At 39.4% G+C, this 16,624-nt stretch overlaps 1 pseudogene; it reads left to right on the top strand.

Moving 5' to 3' along the window:
- The first annotated feature begins 722 nt into the window (after window positions 1-722).
- LOC134808510 (tubulin alpha-1B chain-like) lies at window positions 723-2,234 on the top strand (annotated as a pseudogene).
- The last annotated feature ends 14,390 nt before the right edge of the window (window positions 2,235-16,624 follow it).

The raw sequence follows: 16,624 nt of genomic DNA, 5'->3' as shown, positions 1-16,624 counted from the left end.
TTTGCTTCCAGTGCTAGTTTCTTCTCATCTCAGACTGCCACGAGAATAGCGTGCAATAGGAGTAGACCTTGTTAATTTGCATGCCATTTAGTTGGTTGACTACTTTTCACAGAAGTGAATTGAATTCAATATAATAAAACTTTTGAAGATGTTTATGAAACTAATATTTGTATATTAACAGACTATTGAATGCCAACTCTGTGCCAGGCAGCAATGCCAAAAGCAACTCTAGTACTTTATAGATGAGAACACCAAGGCATTGGGTGATTTGCCTGGGACACCACAATTAATTGAACAGGGACTAGAACCATCATGTAACTTTTAGGCAAATTTCTTACCATTTACCAAATTTCTTGCCCTTTAAACTTCTTTGCTTGAGACACATTAAAGAACAGAACAACACCAACTGTGCTTGAGTAAGACAAGCCTACTAAATAATTTCTCTTATGGTCAATATACCAAAAAGACTAGGTTGCCAAAATCAGGGTAGAAAATAAAAGGTATCTAAAAAGAATGTCCCAATGTTTACAATATTTATTCTTACAGGAGAAAGACAAATTAGTATTTGTTTTGGTTTGAAAAAGGAATGAGAAACACATAATAGAAAGGGACTCTAGTAAGTAATACTGTATGCCTCAAAATGCTAATTATCCTAAAGTCATTTTATATTTAAGCAGAAGCAGAACATGTTAAGTAATAATAGTTTTTAAAGTGTGATTTCTGAGTGTGTTACCTTGACTTAGCTTCTCAGGAGAAGTGACCGGGACCTGGTGTCTGCTCCTGTTGCCTTTGTCTCTTAATCCCTAGCCACTATGCGTGAGCACATCTCCATCCACGTTGGCCGGGCTGATGACCAGATTGATAATCCCTGCTCAGAGCTCTGCGGCCTGGAACATGGCATGCAGCCCGATGGCCAGATGCCAAGTGACAAGACCACTGGGGGAGATGACTCCTTTAACATCTTCGGTGAGACAGGTGCTGGCAAGCATAAGCCCAGGGCAGTGTTGTAGACCTGGAGCCCACGTTCATTGACAAAATTCACGTTGCCATCTACCACTAGCTCTTCCATCCTGAGCAGCTCATCACAGGCAAGGAAGATGCTGCCAATAACTATGCCCAAGGGCACTATACTATTGGCAAGGAGATAACCGGCTTCATGTTGGACCAAATTCTCAAGCTGGCCAACCAGTGCACAAGTCTTCAGGGCTTCTTGGTTTTCCATAGCTTTGGTTGGGGAACTGGTTCTGGGTTCACCTCCCTGCTGATAGAATGTCTGTGTCTTCATTATGGCAAGAAGTCAAAGTTGGAGTTCATTTACTCAGTGTCCCAGGTTTCCAAAGCTGTAGTTGAGCCCTATAACTCCATTCTCACCACCTACACTACCCTGGAGCGCTCTGAGTGTGCCTTTGTGGTAGACATCTGTCATAGAAACCTCAATATTGATTGCTCAACCTATCAATAGGTAGTAAAGTCTCTTTAACTTTAACTGCCTTATTCATCAGTTTATGCCCTCTATGCTTCCCTTAGAGTTGATGGCTTCCTGAATGCTGATCCCTGTTATCTCTGCTGAGAAAGCCTATCATGAACAGCTTTAGAGCAGAGATCATCAATGCTTGATTTGAGCCAGCCAACCAGATGATGAAATGTGACCTTCGCCGTGGCAAATGATGGCTTCCTGCCTGTTGCACTGTGGTGACACCATAAAGATGTCAATGCTGCTTTACCACCATAAAGACCAAGCACAATATCCAGTGTGTGGATTGGTGTCCCACTGGTTTCAAGGTTGGCATTAATTACCAGCTTCCCATGGTGGTACCTGGTGGAGACCTGGACAACATACAGAGAGCTGTGTGCATGCTGAGCAATACCACAGGCTTTGCTGAGGCCTGGGCTCACCTGGACCACAAGTTTTGACCTGGTGTATGCCAACCATGCCTTTGCTCACTGGTACATTCGTGAGGGGGGCATAGAAGAAGGGTTTTCTGAGGCCCAATGAGGACATGGCTGCCCTTGAGAAGGTTTATGAGGAGGTTGGTATAGATTCTGTTAAAGGAGAGGGAGAGAAAGAGGAGAGAAATATTAATTATCCATTCCTTCCAGCCCTGCAACATGTCTTACTCCCAGAATTTAAGCTTCAACATTAATTGACAGGCATCAAAGCTTTCTGGTTAGATTGTTTACACTCAGTGGAGATCAATGTTCCATCTGTAATTGTAAGATTTTTCCATCATGTCTCAAAGTAAAGGCTTTAAGATTTTTTTTTTTTTAAAAAGGAGATTTCAAATAAAGGGAAAAACAGGATTTACCAAGACTTACATTTTAAATCATTATACATCAGCTGGGTCAGCCTTCTGATTACACTTCCTATCACAAATCCAGCATTAATGCATTTGGGAGCTGAAAATAACATCCATGTGAGTTGAAGTTCCCAGGAGTAAAAGTCTATTTGTAAAATAAATCAAGATAGTCTTGTGTAATTACAGAAATAAATTGTGATAAGTTTTTTCAAGGCTGTCATTGTAAATCTTGATCTAAAATCTTATTAAAGGAATGGGTTCATTTGAGCAAGTGGAGAATGGGTCTGCAGAAATACAGTCCTACCTTGGGGAAAAAGTCGTGAATGTCAACTGTGATATCTCAGGAATTAAATTGGTCAGGTGGATCTCTTAACTTGCCAATGTACTATTAATAATGGGCATTATTAAGTGAAATTGTTGGTTCTTGTCTAGAGTTAACAATGACTAGAATCAACTTCTCTTGCTCTGGCTAGTCTGAAATATAGAATGCAAGTCAAATGAATGCACAAATCTCTGACATCAGCCTCAGTGCTCTGATAACAGATTAAAGGCATCAGCTATGAGGAGTTCCTTAATTAGCAGGACCTGGCATGAAGCAGGACATGCTATATATCAGTAGGTATTTTGGGACCCCGAAGGATACATTTGATATGTTTTGTGATGCATATACATTTATTTTTTGAAAACAATGACAATAGGAGAGTCTTTTTTCTAGTGTAGCCAAAGTTTTGCCAATTTTATTTACCTTTCCCAAAAAACCAACTTTTCATTTTGTTGGTCTGTATTGTTTTTTAGTCTCAATTTCATTTATTTCTGCTCTAACCTTTATTATTTCTTCTACTAATTTGGGGTTTGGCTTGTTCTTCCTTGAGGTGCATAATTGGGTTGTTCATTTGAAGTCTTTCCACCTTTTTGATACAGGTGTTTATTGCTGTAAACTTCTCTCTTAGTACTACTTCTGCTGTATCCCATAGATTCTGGTGTGTTGTATTTCCACTTCCATTTGTTTCAAGACATTTTAAATTTCCTTCTTTTTTTTTTTTTTTTTTTTTGAGACGGAGTCTCGCTCTTTCGCCCAGGCTGGACTGCAGTGGCGCAATCTCGGCTCACTGCAAGCTCCGCCTGCTGGGTTCACGCCATTCTCCTGCCTCAGCCTCCCGAGTAGCTGGGACTACAGGCGCCCGCTACCACGCCCGGCTAATTTTTTTTGTATTTTTAGTAGAGACGGGGTTTCACCGTGTTAGCCAGGATGGTCTCGATCTCCTGACCTCGTGATCCACCCGCCTCAGCCTCCCAAAGTGCTGGGATAACAGGCGTGAGCCACCGCGCCCGGCCTAAATTTCCTTCTTAAAGTCTTTATTGACCCATGGGTCGTTCAAGGGCATGTTGTTTAGTTTCCATGTGTTTGTGAAGTTTCTGAAGTTCCTCCTGTTATTGATGTCTAGTTTTATTCCATTGTGGTCAGAAAAGATACTTAACATGATTTCTACTTTTTTGAATTTGTTCAAAGTTGTTTTGTGCCATAAGATATAGTCTATTCTAAATAATGTTCCATGAAAAGAAGGTACATCCTGCAGCAATTGGGTGAAATGTTCTGTAAATGTCAGTCAGACCTATTAGGTCTGATATATAGTTTAACTCTGGTGTTTCTTTATTGATTTTCTGTCTAGATAATCTTTCCATCACTGAGAGTGGAGTGTTAAAGTCCCCATATTATTATTGTGTTGGAGTCTATTTCTCTCTTCAAATCTATTAATGTTTGCTTTATATGCTTGGGAGCTTTGGTATTTGATGCATAGATATTTGTAATTGTTATATCCTCTTGCTGAATTGACCCTGGAATCGTTAGTGACCTTCTTTGTCTCTTTTTACAGTCTTCGATTTGTAGTCTGTTTTGTCTGATATAAGTATAGCTACTCCCTTTTTTGTTGTTTCTAGTTGCATGAAGTATCTTTTTCCACTCTTTTACTTTCAATCTATATGTGTCTTTGTAGGTGAAATGGTTTTCTTGTAAACAGCATATAGTTGGGGCTTCTTTGTCCATTCAGCCACTCTTTGACTTTTAATTGAAGAATGTTGTCCATTAACATTCATTATCATTATTGATATATAAGGACTTACTACTGTTGCCTGTTTTCTGATTGTTTTGTAACTCCTGGCCTGTATGCTTTCCACTGAGAAGTTTGTTGCCAGATGAATTGGAGTTCTTGATACGTTACTTGCTTCCTTTCTCTTGCTACTTTTATGATTCTCTCTTTGTCCTTGACCTTTGAGAGTTTGATTATTATATGCCTTGGGGTACTCTTATTTGGGTCAAATATGTTTGATGTTCTCTGACCTTCCTGTACTTGAATATTTATATCTTTCTCAAGTTTTTACAAGTTTTGTTATTTCTTTGAATAAGCTTTCTACCCTTTGCTCTTGCTCAACTCCCTCTTGAATATCAAAATTCTTAGATTTGATCTTTTGGGGTAATTTTCCTTATTTTGTAGGAGATCTTTAATACTTTTTATTCATTTTTCTTTTGTCTCCTCTGTATTTTCAAATAGCCTATCTTCAATCTCTGATTCCTTCCTCCACTTAATCCATTCTACTGTTGAGAGCTTATAACAAATTATTCAGTTTAGCAAATAAATTTCTCAGTCTGAAAAATTTCTATTCTTTTTTTGTGTTATTTCAATCTCTTTATTAAATATTTCTGATAAATTTCTGAATTGCTTTTCTGTGTTAGCTTAGAAATCACTGAGTTTCCTTAAACTACTATTTTGAGTTCTTGGTTAAAAAGTTCATAATTGCCTTCTTGCCTTGCTTTTCTTTTTTTCTTTTACTTTAAGTTCTGGGATACATGTGCTAAACATGCAGGTTTGTTACATAGGTATACATGTGCCATGGTGGTTTGCTGCACCTATCAACCCGTCATCTAGGTTTTAAGCTCTGCATGCATTAGGTATCTGTCCTAATGCTCTCTCTGCATGCATTAGGCATTTGTCCTAATGCCTTCTTGCTAGGGTCAGTCACTGATTCCTTGCTTTGTTTGTTTGGGGAGATCATGGTTCCCTGTTTGCTGCTGTTTCTTGTGGATGTATATCTATGTCTTTGCATTGAAAGATTAGTTTTCTATTCCGGCCTTCTCTGCCTAACTTGTTTTGGTTTTTATTGCATATATTTGGTTAGAGGTTCTTTACTGCTAGGTCACTGCCTCCTTTTCAGCTCTAGGTGGTGCCTTAAGCCCAGGTTTCACCTTACACTCTGAGCACAGCTCTTCCTGAATAGGAGAAGTTCCAAAGGGAATGTCCTGGCATTGCAGGAAGGCCGGCTAGAGGTTTTTGCTCAGGGGATCTGTGGGATGGATCTCCTACAGCATGGTGCTGCTGAGCAGCCACTCTGATTTGGCATCTCCTTTGGCAGAGTTACGGAGCAGAGCTTCCAGGGCTGGGGATTGTAATCCCATCTTCCCCCTTTGTCTCTGCCTGTCCTCAGGGATATTTCTCTCTTCAGGCACTCAAGATACTTTCTACAGGTTAAGAGAGGGACAGGTCTCCCGCCAGGAAACCCAACATCATGGGAAAACTGGTTGTCCACATCAATCTCACTTTCTCCAATATGGAAACAAGTGAGACTGGGCGCGGTGGCTCACGCCTGTAATCCCAGCACTGTGGGAGGCCGAGGTGGGCAGATCACAAGGTCAGAGATCGAGACCATCCTGGCTAACACGGTGAAACCCCGTCTCTACTAAAAATACAAAAGTTAGCTGGATGTGGTGGTGGGCGCCTGTAGTCCCAGCTACTGGGGAGGCTGAGGCAGGAGAACTGCTTGAACCTGGAAGGCGGAGGTTGCAGTGAGCCGAGATCCTGCCACTGCACTCCAGCCTGACAACAGAGCAAGACTCATCTCAAAAAAAAAAAAAAAAAGAGAGAGAGAGAAAAGAAAAAAGAAACGAGTGACCCAAGTGAGTTGGGGGAAAATTTTCTGTGGACTTGGTGCACAGTAGAAAGGGGAGTCTTATTTTCTTACAGTCTTCTCAGTGTTTTTCCACTCCTCTGTGACCCCAAGAACCATCTCTCTTCATACTTGAGTTCTAAAATACTTCTCGTGATAATCTTGGTGCTGTATATTTGTTTTTGGTTTTCTACAAGAAGGAGTAAGAACAGCTTGCTTCGACACTGCCACTTTGAAACCAGAAGTCAGACTGGCTGATCTTTAAGGTCCCATCTTCTATCACAATTAGTTTTGCCTGTTTTTGGTCTTTATATAAGTTGAATCATTTGTGTTTGCCTTCTCAGATACATTTCTCTGAATGATGTGAGGTAGGGTTCAGCAGATTAACTGAGTACTATTTATTCAAAAGACCATCCTACAGTGCACTGCACTACAATGTCATCTTTGTCATAAATCAAGTGATTATATATGTGTGGGTCTGTTTCTGTAATTTCCTTTGTTTTGTTGGTATATATTTCATCTCTTGTGCCAACATTCCACTGTTTTGATTACTATAACTTATAATAAGTTTTGATTAACTTTTGTATATCCTTTAGCTATATTCTTCAAGATTATTGGCGATTTTTAGTCCTTGTATAAATTCTAGAATTATTTTGTCAATTCCACAAAAAAACTTACTAGACTTTTATTGGGATTACACTAAATCTATAGATCAATTTGGGGGAAATTGGCATCTTACAACCTAGGAATATGGTAACTCTTTTCATTTACTTAAGCCTTCTTAAACTCAATAACGTTTTATAGTTTTTCTTATAAAGATCATGGGCATTTTTTGTTAAATTTATTCCTAGGTATTTATTTATACTAGTGTAAGTGATACTTTCTAAAATTACATTTCTAGTTGTTTGTTACTAATATATAGAAATACATCTTTGTATGTTGCACTGGTATTTAGCAATCTCAGTGAATTCACCTATTTCTTATAATTTGACTATAGATTATTTTGGGTTCTCTACGTACATAATTATGTCATCTGTGAATACAAAAGTTTTTTTCTTCAATCTTTATACTTTTAATTTCCTTTTCTACCTATATGCCTTTCATTTTCTTTTTTGCCCTTATTGGCCTTTTGAAGGCCTCCAGTACAATGTTGAAAAGAGGTAGTCAGAACAAGTATCTTTGTTTCTTCCCAGTTTTAGGGGCAAACTTTCAATATTTCACCACTAAGTATAGTGTTTGCTATAGGTTTTTGCATACACTCTGTATCAGGTTTTAAGAACTTCTTTCTATTCCTAACTTGCTAGGTGTTTCTTTTTTAATCATTAATGTATGCTGAATTCTAACAAATGCTTTTTCTATATCTATCAAAATGATCGTATGCTTTCCTTTATTTATTTATTTTTATTTTACTTTAAGTTCTGGGATACCTGTGCTGAACGTGCAGGTTTGTTACATAGGTATACATGTGCCATAGTGGTTTGCTGCACCCATCAACCCATCATCTAGGTTTTAAGCTCCCCATGCATTAGGTATTTGTCCTAATTCTCTCTCTCCCCAATCATATGCTTTTCTTTATTTTGTTAATGTGGTGGATTACATTGATTTATTTTTTCTATCGATTGAATTTTTTCTAATTAGGGCCATAAGTTGCTACTCTTCACATGCCTGGTAATTTTTCACTGGATGCTGGACATTACAAGTGCTGTGTTGTTGGATGTTTGGATTTTGTTGTCTTCCTTTAAAGAGTGTTGAGGTTTGTTTTGGCAGGCAGTTTCATGTGGATTAGATCTACCTTTTTGATGTTTGTTTTTAAGCTTTGTTACACAGGTGTAGAGTACCTTTACTCTAGGGCTAACTTAGCTCTATTACCAAGCTATGACCCTTCTCTGGCCCCTGTTGGATGCCCCAGGTTTTCAATGAAGTATTTCTACTTGGGTTGATATAAATTAAAACCTTTTCTATTGTATGAGCTCTAGGAATTGTTTAGTAGAGCTCCCAGGCAGTTGTCCTTTGACCTCATGAAGTTTCACCCCATGCATGTACAGATTAGTATTCAGCCAAGACTCAAGGGGACCCCTCTTTAGATTTCTGGAGCCCTTTCTTTGTGTAACTTCCTCCTTTTAGTTACTCTGCCTTACAAATTCTAGCCAGCACAGTCTTCCCAAGTTTCTGTCTCTTAAATTCAGTGAGACTGCTGGGCTTCTACTTAGGTTCCCCCTAGGTAAAGGCAAACTGTGCTGCTCTTCAAAAATTGCCTGTAGGCAAAAGCCAGGGCAATCACAGGGCTAACCTTTTTCCTTTTCTTCCTCTCCAGGATGACGAAACTATGCTGCCTGTTGGTCAATGTCTGAAAATAGTTGCTTCATATATTTTGTCCACTTTTACTTGATTATAGTGGGATGTACTGGGATGAGCAGAAGTAGAAGTTGACTTTTTTTTTTTCAAATATAAAATTAACCTTACAATCCTAATCTTTTTTTTATAAGTGCTATATTACGTTTGCTAGTATTTTATTTAGCATTCTTGCATTTATGTTTATGAGAAAGATTGGTCTATCAGAATAATAATTATTATTAAGGTACCATACTTGTCAGGTTAAATATCAAGATTAGAGTGACTTCATAAACTGAATTAAGAAGTCCTTTTTTTTTTTTTTTTTTTTTTTTGAGACGAGGTCTCATTCTGTGGCCCAGGCTAGAGAGCAATGGTGCAATTTTGGCTCACTGCAACCTCCACCTCCTGGGCTCAAGTGATCCTCCCACATCAGCCTCCCAAGTAGCTGGGACTACAGGTGCACACCACCATGCCTGGCTAATTTTTGTATTTTTTGTGCAGACAGAGTTTCACCATGTTGCCCAGGCTGGTCTCAAACTCCTGGACTCAAGAAATCTGCCTACCTTGGCCTCCCAAAGTGCTAGGATTACAGGCAGCAGGGTGTTTTTTGTTGTTGTTGTTGTTGTTGTTGTTTTTTGAGTACTCTATTTTTATTCACTGGAAGTGTTTTTTGTAACATTGATATTATTTCTTCTTTAAACAGTTGGAAAAATTCAACAGTGAAACAATCTAAGGCTAGATTTCTTTGTGGGAAGATTTTAAATTTCAGATTCAATGTATTTATCAATGTAAGACTACACTATTTCTTCTTGTGTTGGATTTGGTAAGTTGTGTTATCTTAGGAATTTGTCCATTATAAAGCTGAATTTTCAGATTTATATTGGTAAAAGTAATATATAATATGTTCATAGCACAGCTTTAGCTATATCCCACACATGCTGTATCTCATTTTCATTAACATTCTGCTCAAAATGTTTTCTAATTTCCATTGTGATTTCATTTTTAACCCATGTTTTTTCATTTTCACTGAAAATGTTTTAGAACTTTAATGGAGACGATGGTTGCACAACATCGGCAATGCACTAAATGCCACTAAATTGTTCACTTAAAATGAAAAATTTTAAATTTCATGTTATTATTCACTTTAAATTGGTTAGTTTTATGTGAGTTTCACCTCAACAAAAAATACTTTTTAAGAAGTGGGCTGGGTGCAGTGGCTCATGCCTGTAATCCCAGCACTCTGGGAGGCCGAGGTGGGTGGATCACCTGAGGTCAGGAGTTCGAGACCACTCCGGCCAACATGGTGAAACCCTGTCTCTACTAAAAATACAAAAATTTGTTGGGCGTGGTGGCACATGCCTGTAATCCCAGCTAGTTGGGGGGCTGAGGCAGGAGAATCGCTTGAACCCGGGAGGCGGAGGTTGCGGTGAACCGAGATCGTGCCATTGCACTCCAGCCTAGGCGACAGAGCAAGGCTCTGTCTCAAAAAAAAAAAAAAAAAGTAGATTACTTAATTTCTAAGCATTTGGGCATTTTTCTTCTTTTTGTTATTCATTTCTAGCTTCAGCTGCATGCAGTGGCTCATGCTTATAATCCTAGCACTTTGGGAGGCTGAAGTGGGCAGACTGAGCCCAGGAGTTTGAAACCAGCCTGGGCAACATGGCAAAACTTTGTCTCTGCAAAAAATGAAAGAAATTAGCCAGGCATGGTGGCACATACCTGTAGTCCCACCTACTTGGGAGGCTGAGATAGGAGGATCACCTGAATCCAGGAAGGTCGAGGCTGCTGTGAGCCATAGTGGTGCCACTGCACTCTAGCCTAGGCGACAGAGGGAAAGACCCTGTCTCTAAAAAAAAAAAAAATTCTAGCTTCTCTACTGCAGTCAGAGAACCTAGCCTGTATTATGATAATCCTTTTAAATTTTTCATGACTTTTCCTGTACATGTTCCACGTACAGTTGAAAAGATTGTGCTGTATGTTCTATAGTACTTAGGTATATATAAATATTTGGCGGAGTTTGTTAATCATTTTGTTCAAATCCCTTATACCTCCTCATGTTTCGTGGGTTTTTTTTCTGTCTGCTTGTTCTATCAGTTATTGTTTCGTGGGGTTTTTTTCTGTCTGCTTGTTCTATCAGTTACTGTGAAAAGTGTGTTTTTAAAAAAATCTCAGTGTAATTACAGGTTTATTTCTATTTTTAGTTCCATCAAATTTGCCTTGTGTATTTTGAGGCTGTGTTATTAAAAGCATACAAACAAAATTATACCTTCCTGATGGATAGTCTTTATTATTATTATTATTTACAACTGTCTGTCTTTAACTCTCAATATGCTTCTCATTTTAAAATCTACTTTGTCTTATGTTAGTATAGCTTCACCAGCCTTCTTTTGGTTGCTTTTTGAATGGCATTTTTTTCCCACTCTTACATAACCTTTCTGTGTCTTTGTATTTAGAATTTTTCTGTTGTAAGCAACATATTGTTGGGCTTGGGATTTGATCGTACCTACTTACAAGCTAATAAGTTATGCATTGCTGGCAGAAGGCATAAGACTCCTGGGTGATAAGCAGAAGACTCACTCAGCACAGTAAGTAGCATGAGTGTCAGCATGTTTGCCTCTGTCAGTTCCTCCTTCTCCCCAAGCCCTACAGAGGTAATGTGGAGGGTCCAGCTGAAGGCCTGAGTGCTCAGTGGATTGTGTTATAGGAGAGAAATAATGGGCAATGCACCACTTTTACAGCAAGCATCAAACAAGCCTGCTCTTTGTCCCAGAAGGAGACATAACCTCATCCCTCAAGGTTACTTGCTGCAAACTCAACCCTATGGAGAAATGGCCTGAGAAAAGAGCAGCCTTGTATTGGCATACCCTACAGGAGCATGGAGGGGTACTCTATGATAATGAGCTGATTTATTCCACTTTGACATTCTGTCATATTTTGCTTGATGTATTTCAAGACTATGTTATTCGATATATACAAATTTAGAATTATATTCCTGGTAGATAGGCCTTTTCATCAATAGCAAATGTCCTTAACTGTAGTAATGCTTTTTGACTTAAAGTGTACCTTGTCTTATATGACAATATAACTACCCCACTTGTCTTTTGGTTAGATTTTTCATGGCGTAGGTGTTCTCATCCTCTTGCTTAATCTTTCTGTTTCTTTATATTTAAGGATTTTTTGTAAGCAACATATATAATTAGTCAAGCTATCTTTGTCTTTTAATTAGAGTATGTTTGAATTTTATGTAATTACTGGCGTATTTTGATTTACTTTAACTGTTTTATTTCATGTTTTATGTTCCTTTTTCTTATCTTTCTTGCCTTCTTTTGGATATATAAAGGAATTTTAATTATTCCGTTTTCTCCATTCTATTAGTTTGTTAGTAATTCATTCTTTCACCAGTGAGCCTGAAGATTACAGCAGGCATTGTGGCTTATTACAGTCTACTAAGAATGGATACTTATTTCACTTCCCAGATGATGCTGCCGATGCTAAGACCTTATAAAACAACTACCTTGGCCACTGCTTTGTGCAATTATTCTTGTATAGAGATTTTTCTACCTTTTTTTTTTTTAGACAGAGTTTCGCTCTTGTTGCCCAGGCTGGAGTGCAGTGGCGCGGTCTCGGCTGGCTGCAACCTCCGCCTCTCCGGTTCAAGCGATTCTCCTGCCTTAGCCTCCCAAGTAGCTGGGATTACAGGCACTCGCCACCAAGCCCAGCTAATTTTTTGTATTTAGTAGAGACAGAGTTTCACCATGTTGGTCAGGCTGGTCTGGAACTCCTGACCTCAGGTGATCCACCCACCTCAGCCTCCCAAAGTGCTGGTATTACAGGCATGAGCCACCACACCTGGCTCATAGCCGTAATTTTTCTACCTTGTAATCAACATATTGTTATTGTTTTATAAGCTAATATTCATTTAGATTCACCCTTTCCATTGCTCTTCATTCCTTCCTAACATTTTGTGCTTCCTTCTGGATAATTTTCTTTCTTTATGAAGAATTAAAGCTTTTAAATGTTTCCTTTCGTGCAAATGTGCTGCTGACAAATTCTCTGTCTGGAGATGTCTTTTTTTCACCTTTAATTTTGAAGGGTATATTCACTATGTATAGAAGTCTAGATTGTCAATTATTTAAGCACTTTAAAAACTGTCAGTTTATTGTCTTATGCCTCTGTCTCTCATTGGAAAAGTCAGCTCTCAGTCTTTTTCTGCTCCTTTGAAGATAATGTCTCTTTTCTCTTGCAGCTCTTTAAAATGTTTGTGTTTAAATTTTTTTTTTTTTTTTTTTTGACAGAGTCTTGCTCTGTCATGCAGGCTGGAGTGCGGTGGCACAATGTCAGCTCACTGCAACCTCTGCTTCCCCAGTTCAAGCGGTTCTCCTGCCTCAGCCTCCCACCAAATAGCTGGGATTACAGGCCTGTGCCACCACATCTGGCTAACTTTTATATTTTTAGTAGAGATGGGATTCCGCCATGTTGCCAGGCTGGTCTCAAACTCCTGGCCTCAAGTGATCTGCCTGCCTCGGCCTCCTAAAGTGCTGGGATTACAGGTGTGAGCCACTATGCCCGGCCTGTCTTTGATTTTCCTCAGTTTGTCTAGAAGGTGCCTAGATGCAGTCTGCGTATTTTTGACTCACTTTTCTTCCAGCACACCAATCCCCTCTTCAGCTCTGCTCTGCTTGCTATTAAACCCATCTACTGAGTTCTAATTTTAGTTGTACTTTTCATCTTCATAATTTTCATTCTATTCTCTTTTAACAAATTCCAATTCTTTGAGCAAACTCTTGTCACCAATTTTCTTGAGCATATTGATTACAGTTATTTTAGTGTGCCCAATTACTCCGGTATCTGGAGTTGTCTGTTGTCAGATTTTTCTTTCAGTCCTATATCTTGCTATGTCTGTCAATTCTTTAATGAATGCCTGACATTGTATCTGAATCATTGCACAGGCTCTGGATGATGTTTTCTCCCTCCAGACAGGATTTACCTTCTTCTTTTGCAAGGAGCCAGAGGCAGATCACGCCAATCCAGCTGGGACCATGCTGCCTCCGTGGCTGGTTTGCTGTCTTTGAGAAGGTCCATCTAGCTCTGGCTCACCCTCTTCCTAAGATGCAGCCCTGTAAAGATCCCAGCTAGGGGCCTGGGATATTTTTCAGGTCCTCCTTTACAAGTTCTGAACTCAGGTTTTGTCTGCATAGCATTATGAGACTGCCTGAAACCCTACTTTGCCTTGCACCCACTTTCTGTTTGACTTTTGAGCCTCTTGTACAATTTAATCAGAAAATAACTTGAAAACTGATGCTGATGTTGGCCTCACATTTGTGCACCCCTCTTTGCTCTGGCTTCTTGATTCTCTACAAGTCCTAATTGCCTTGGCAACTTCCAACTTTAATTTTTATCTTCTCAGACACATCAAATTGTCTAAAACTGCTTTAAAATCACCATTATACTTATGAGAAAACTTCCCTAAGCCACATTTGTCCAAAGCCACAAAATTAATCAGTGAGAGAACTGGGATTAGAGCTTTGACTCCAAAGTCTGTCATTATCTAAGCTACTTCAAAATATAGCCATTTTGTTGTGTTTACCTAGAAGGGTCTGGCTCAGAGTTGGGTTTTATTGTCTATGATGATATTACAAAAGTTGCTTTATGATATTGAGAGTACAATAAGATCATAACCTGCTTTCCTCTCTATTAAATGGACATGATAAACTCTTTAGTCAGTGTTTTGCTGATAAAGCCATAAGTTGTTTCATGCAGTTCCTCTTTGGTTTAGTCACCATGGTTATTAATTTATTTACATCATTATTATTTAAATATATTTAAGAATGATGTAATATTTAGTTACATCATTTTTATTTAAACATTTTTTAGTTCCTTGTGAATCCAAGGTCAGAGAAATCTTCATTTGCATTTATTCCTAATTTGTACCTAATTTGTGTATTTAATTTAGAACATAATAAGGATATATGCTCATGATCATGTTATTATTTATTGCAAGAAGAGTCAGTACTCCTCTCGCACCAGAAGAAAAACCAAACAGACACTATTTCAACTTAGCAGGATGTGGAGTTGTACCATTGCCTCTTGTCAGCCCTGCTTATATAATTCAGAAGAAGAGCACTTGCCACTGTTGAACAGACTTCTTCACAGAGGGCCTGGGTGTGCAGCACCCTGCCAAGTTTCCTATTAGTTATGGAGAAAAGCCATTTGTATTCTGAAATTGCAAATCAGCCAGGCAATCACCACACAGAAATAGCCCCCATGAAAATAAAGCAGTGCTATATTTGAAGGCTTAATCATGTGTATTTATAGACCTGAGTTGAGTTCTATTTGGAAAATTTCACATTATACAGTAACATTGTGATTACCAACATACTCAAAGGGTGAGGGGATGGGATGTTTGATCCACTTAAATTTTCTGAGTAATGAGGAGTTAGTCACAAAGAATTTTTTTGTCCACTCACTAGTGAATGCCTTTCAAAAATTGCTTTAGTCAGCTCAGAGGAGATCAGAAAGCCAGCTATGAGGTATTCTGGGTGGGAGAAGTAGGGAAGTGTGTTCTCGACAGATTCGTCATTGATACTTAAAAACCCACCATGAGAGATTCAGTCTTATAACTTAGGACCCTGTTCCAAATTAAAATGAAAATTACTTGGGTTGGCTAACATTGCACATATTAGTGTTTTAGGACTTAGTATTAATAAGTGTATCAGGACATTTCCTGGGAGAAGATTTGAAAAGATAGAGGGTACTAGAAGGCCTTGGGTACCTGGGGTGAGACAGCAGCGTTGCCTGTTTCCCAAGTCTGCTCCGGGCCAGGCCTGTCAGCACACAGTCTGCCCTTCCTCGATGAACACGTGTCACTGATACTGATCAGCTGACCTACAACCAGCATTTTATTGGACCCCCTCAAACTCAGCACACTCAGAAGGACTCATCATCTTCCTCACCCACCCCTCACATCTGCTTCGCAATGCTCACTGTCTCCTCAGCACCTAGTACTCACGCTTACGAGGAAAGGCACCAATGAATGAACACTTGCAGGAGGTGAGGGAGGGAGACATCTGGAGACCTAGAGTAAGAGTATTCCAGGCAGAGGGAATGGCACCTTGAGGGCCCTGACACAGGACCTGGCCCAGGGTGTTCAAGGTGAATGAAGGGAGCAGTGGCAAGAGAGGAGGCCAGACAGGAGCTCTGTAGAAAGCATTTTCTACTGTTCAAATAAGAAAGCTTCGAGTTGTCTTTGTCTTTTTCTGCCTCTACCCCCTGACTCAGTCTTTCCTCAAGTGCTCTGAAACATTCCTCAAAGTCGTGACCTCCTCTCCATTCCCACTGCTACCACAATCAGTTCCTCCCAGCTGCCTTCCCTGACTATGGCTTTTCCCTCCCAAATCTGTCCTCCATTTTGCTGCTACAGTTGGCCTCTCCAATCACGTAGCTCATCATGTTATTCCCCTCTTCAGCATCCTTGACGGCTCCCCGTTATCTATGCTAGCACTTTCCAATCGGACTTTCTGCAAAGACGGAAATGTTCTGGAATCTGTGCTATTCAGTGTCCACATGTGCATTTGAAATGTGGCTAGTGAGACTGAGAAATTGAATTTTAAATTTTATTTAATTTTAGATAATTTAAATGGTTGCACGTAGCTAGTGGCTACATATGATATTGAACAGCCCAGCACTGATATCATTTTTAATCTTTTGGAAAAGCCAGGTTTCCTTTCCTTTTGAGACTCTAATGAGAGCTTCATTTTCCCTGAAAACTTCAGCTACAATACTTTTGCGTGTATTCTAATGGTTTGTGAATCTATGGAGCCCCTCTCTGTATCTGCAGTTAGGAACTTCTGGCCTAGAAGGTAATGTCTAAGCCCATTTTGGGGGCTCAAGACAGCACTTGGAAAATGTCCTCTGTCTTAAGCTAGATTCTATGAGCTGATTGTTCTGAGTGACAGGAAGTAGACTATTTGGAGGAATTAATGATGATGGGGAAAGGAAGCCAGGGACCAGTCCCAACAGGGCAGTATTACATGTTGGGTGGCACAGCATCTGGA

The sequence above is a fragment of the Pan troglodytes genome, chromosome 16 (assembly GCF_028858775.2).
Source record: "Pan troglodytes isolate AG18354 chromosome 16, NHGRI_mPanTro3-v2.0_pri, whole genome shotgun sequence".
Classification (NCBI taxonomy): Eukaryota; Metazoa; Chordata; class Mammalia; order Primates; family Hominidae; genus Pan; species Pan troglodytes.
This window is presented reverse-complemented; position numbering and strand designations above follow the sequence as displayed.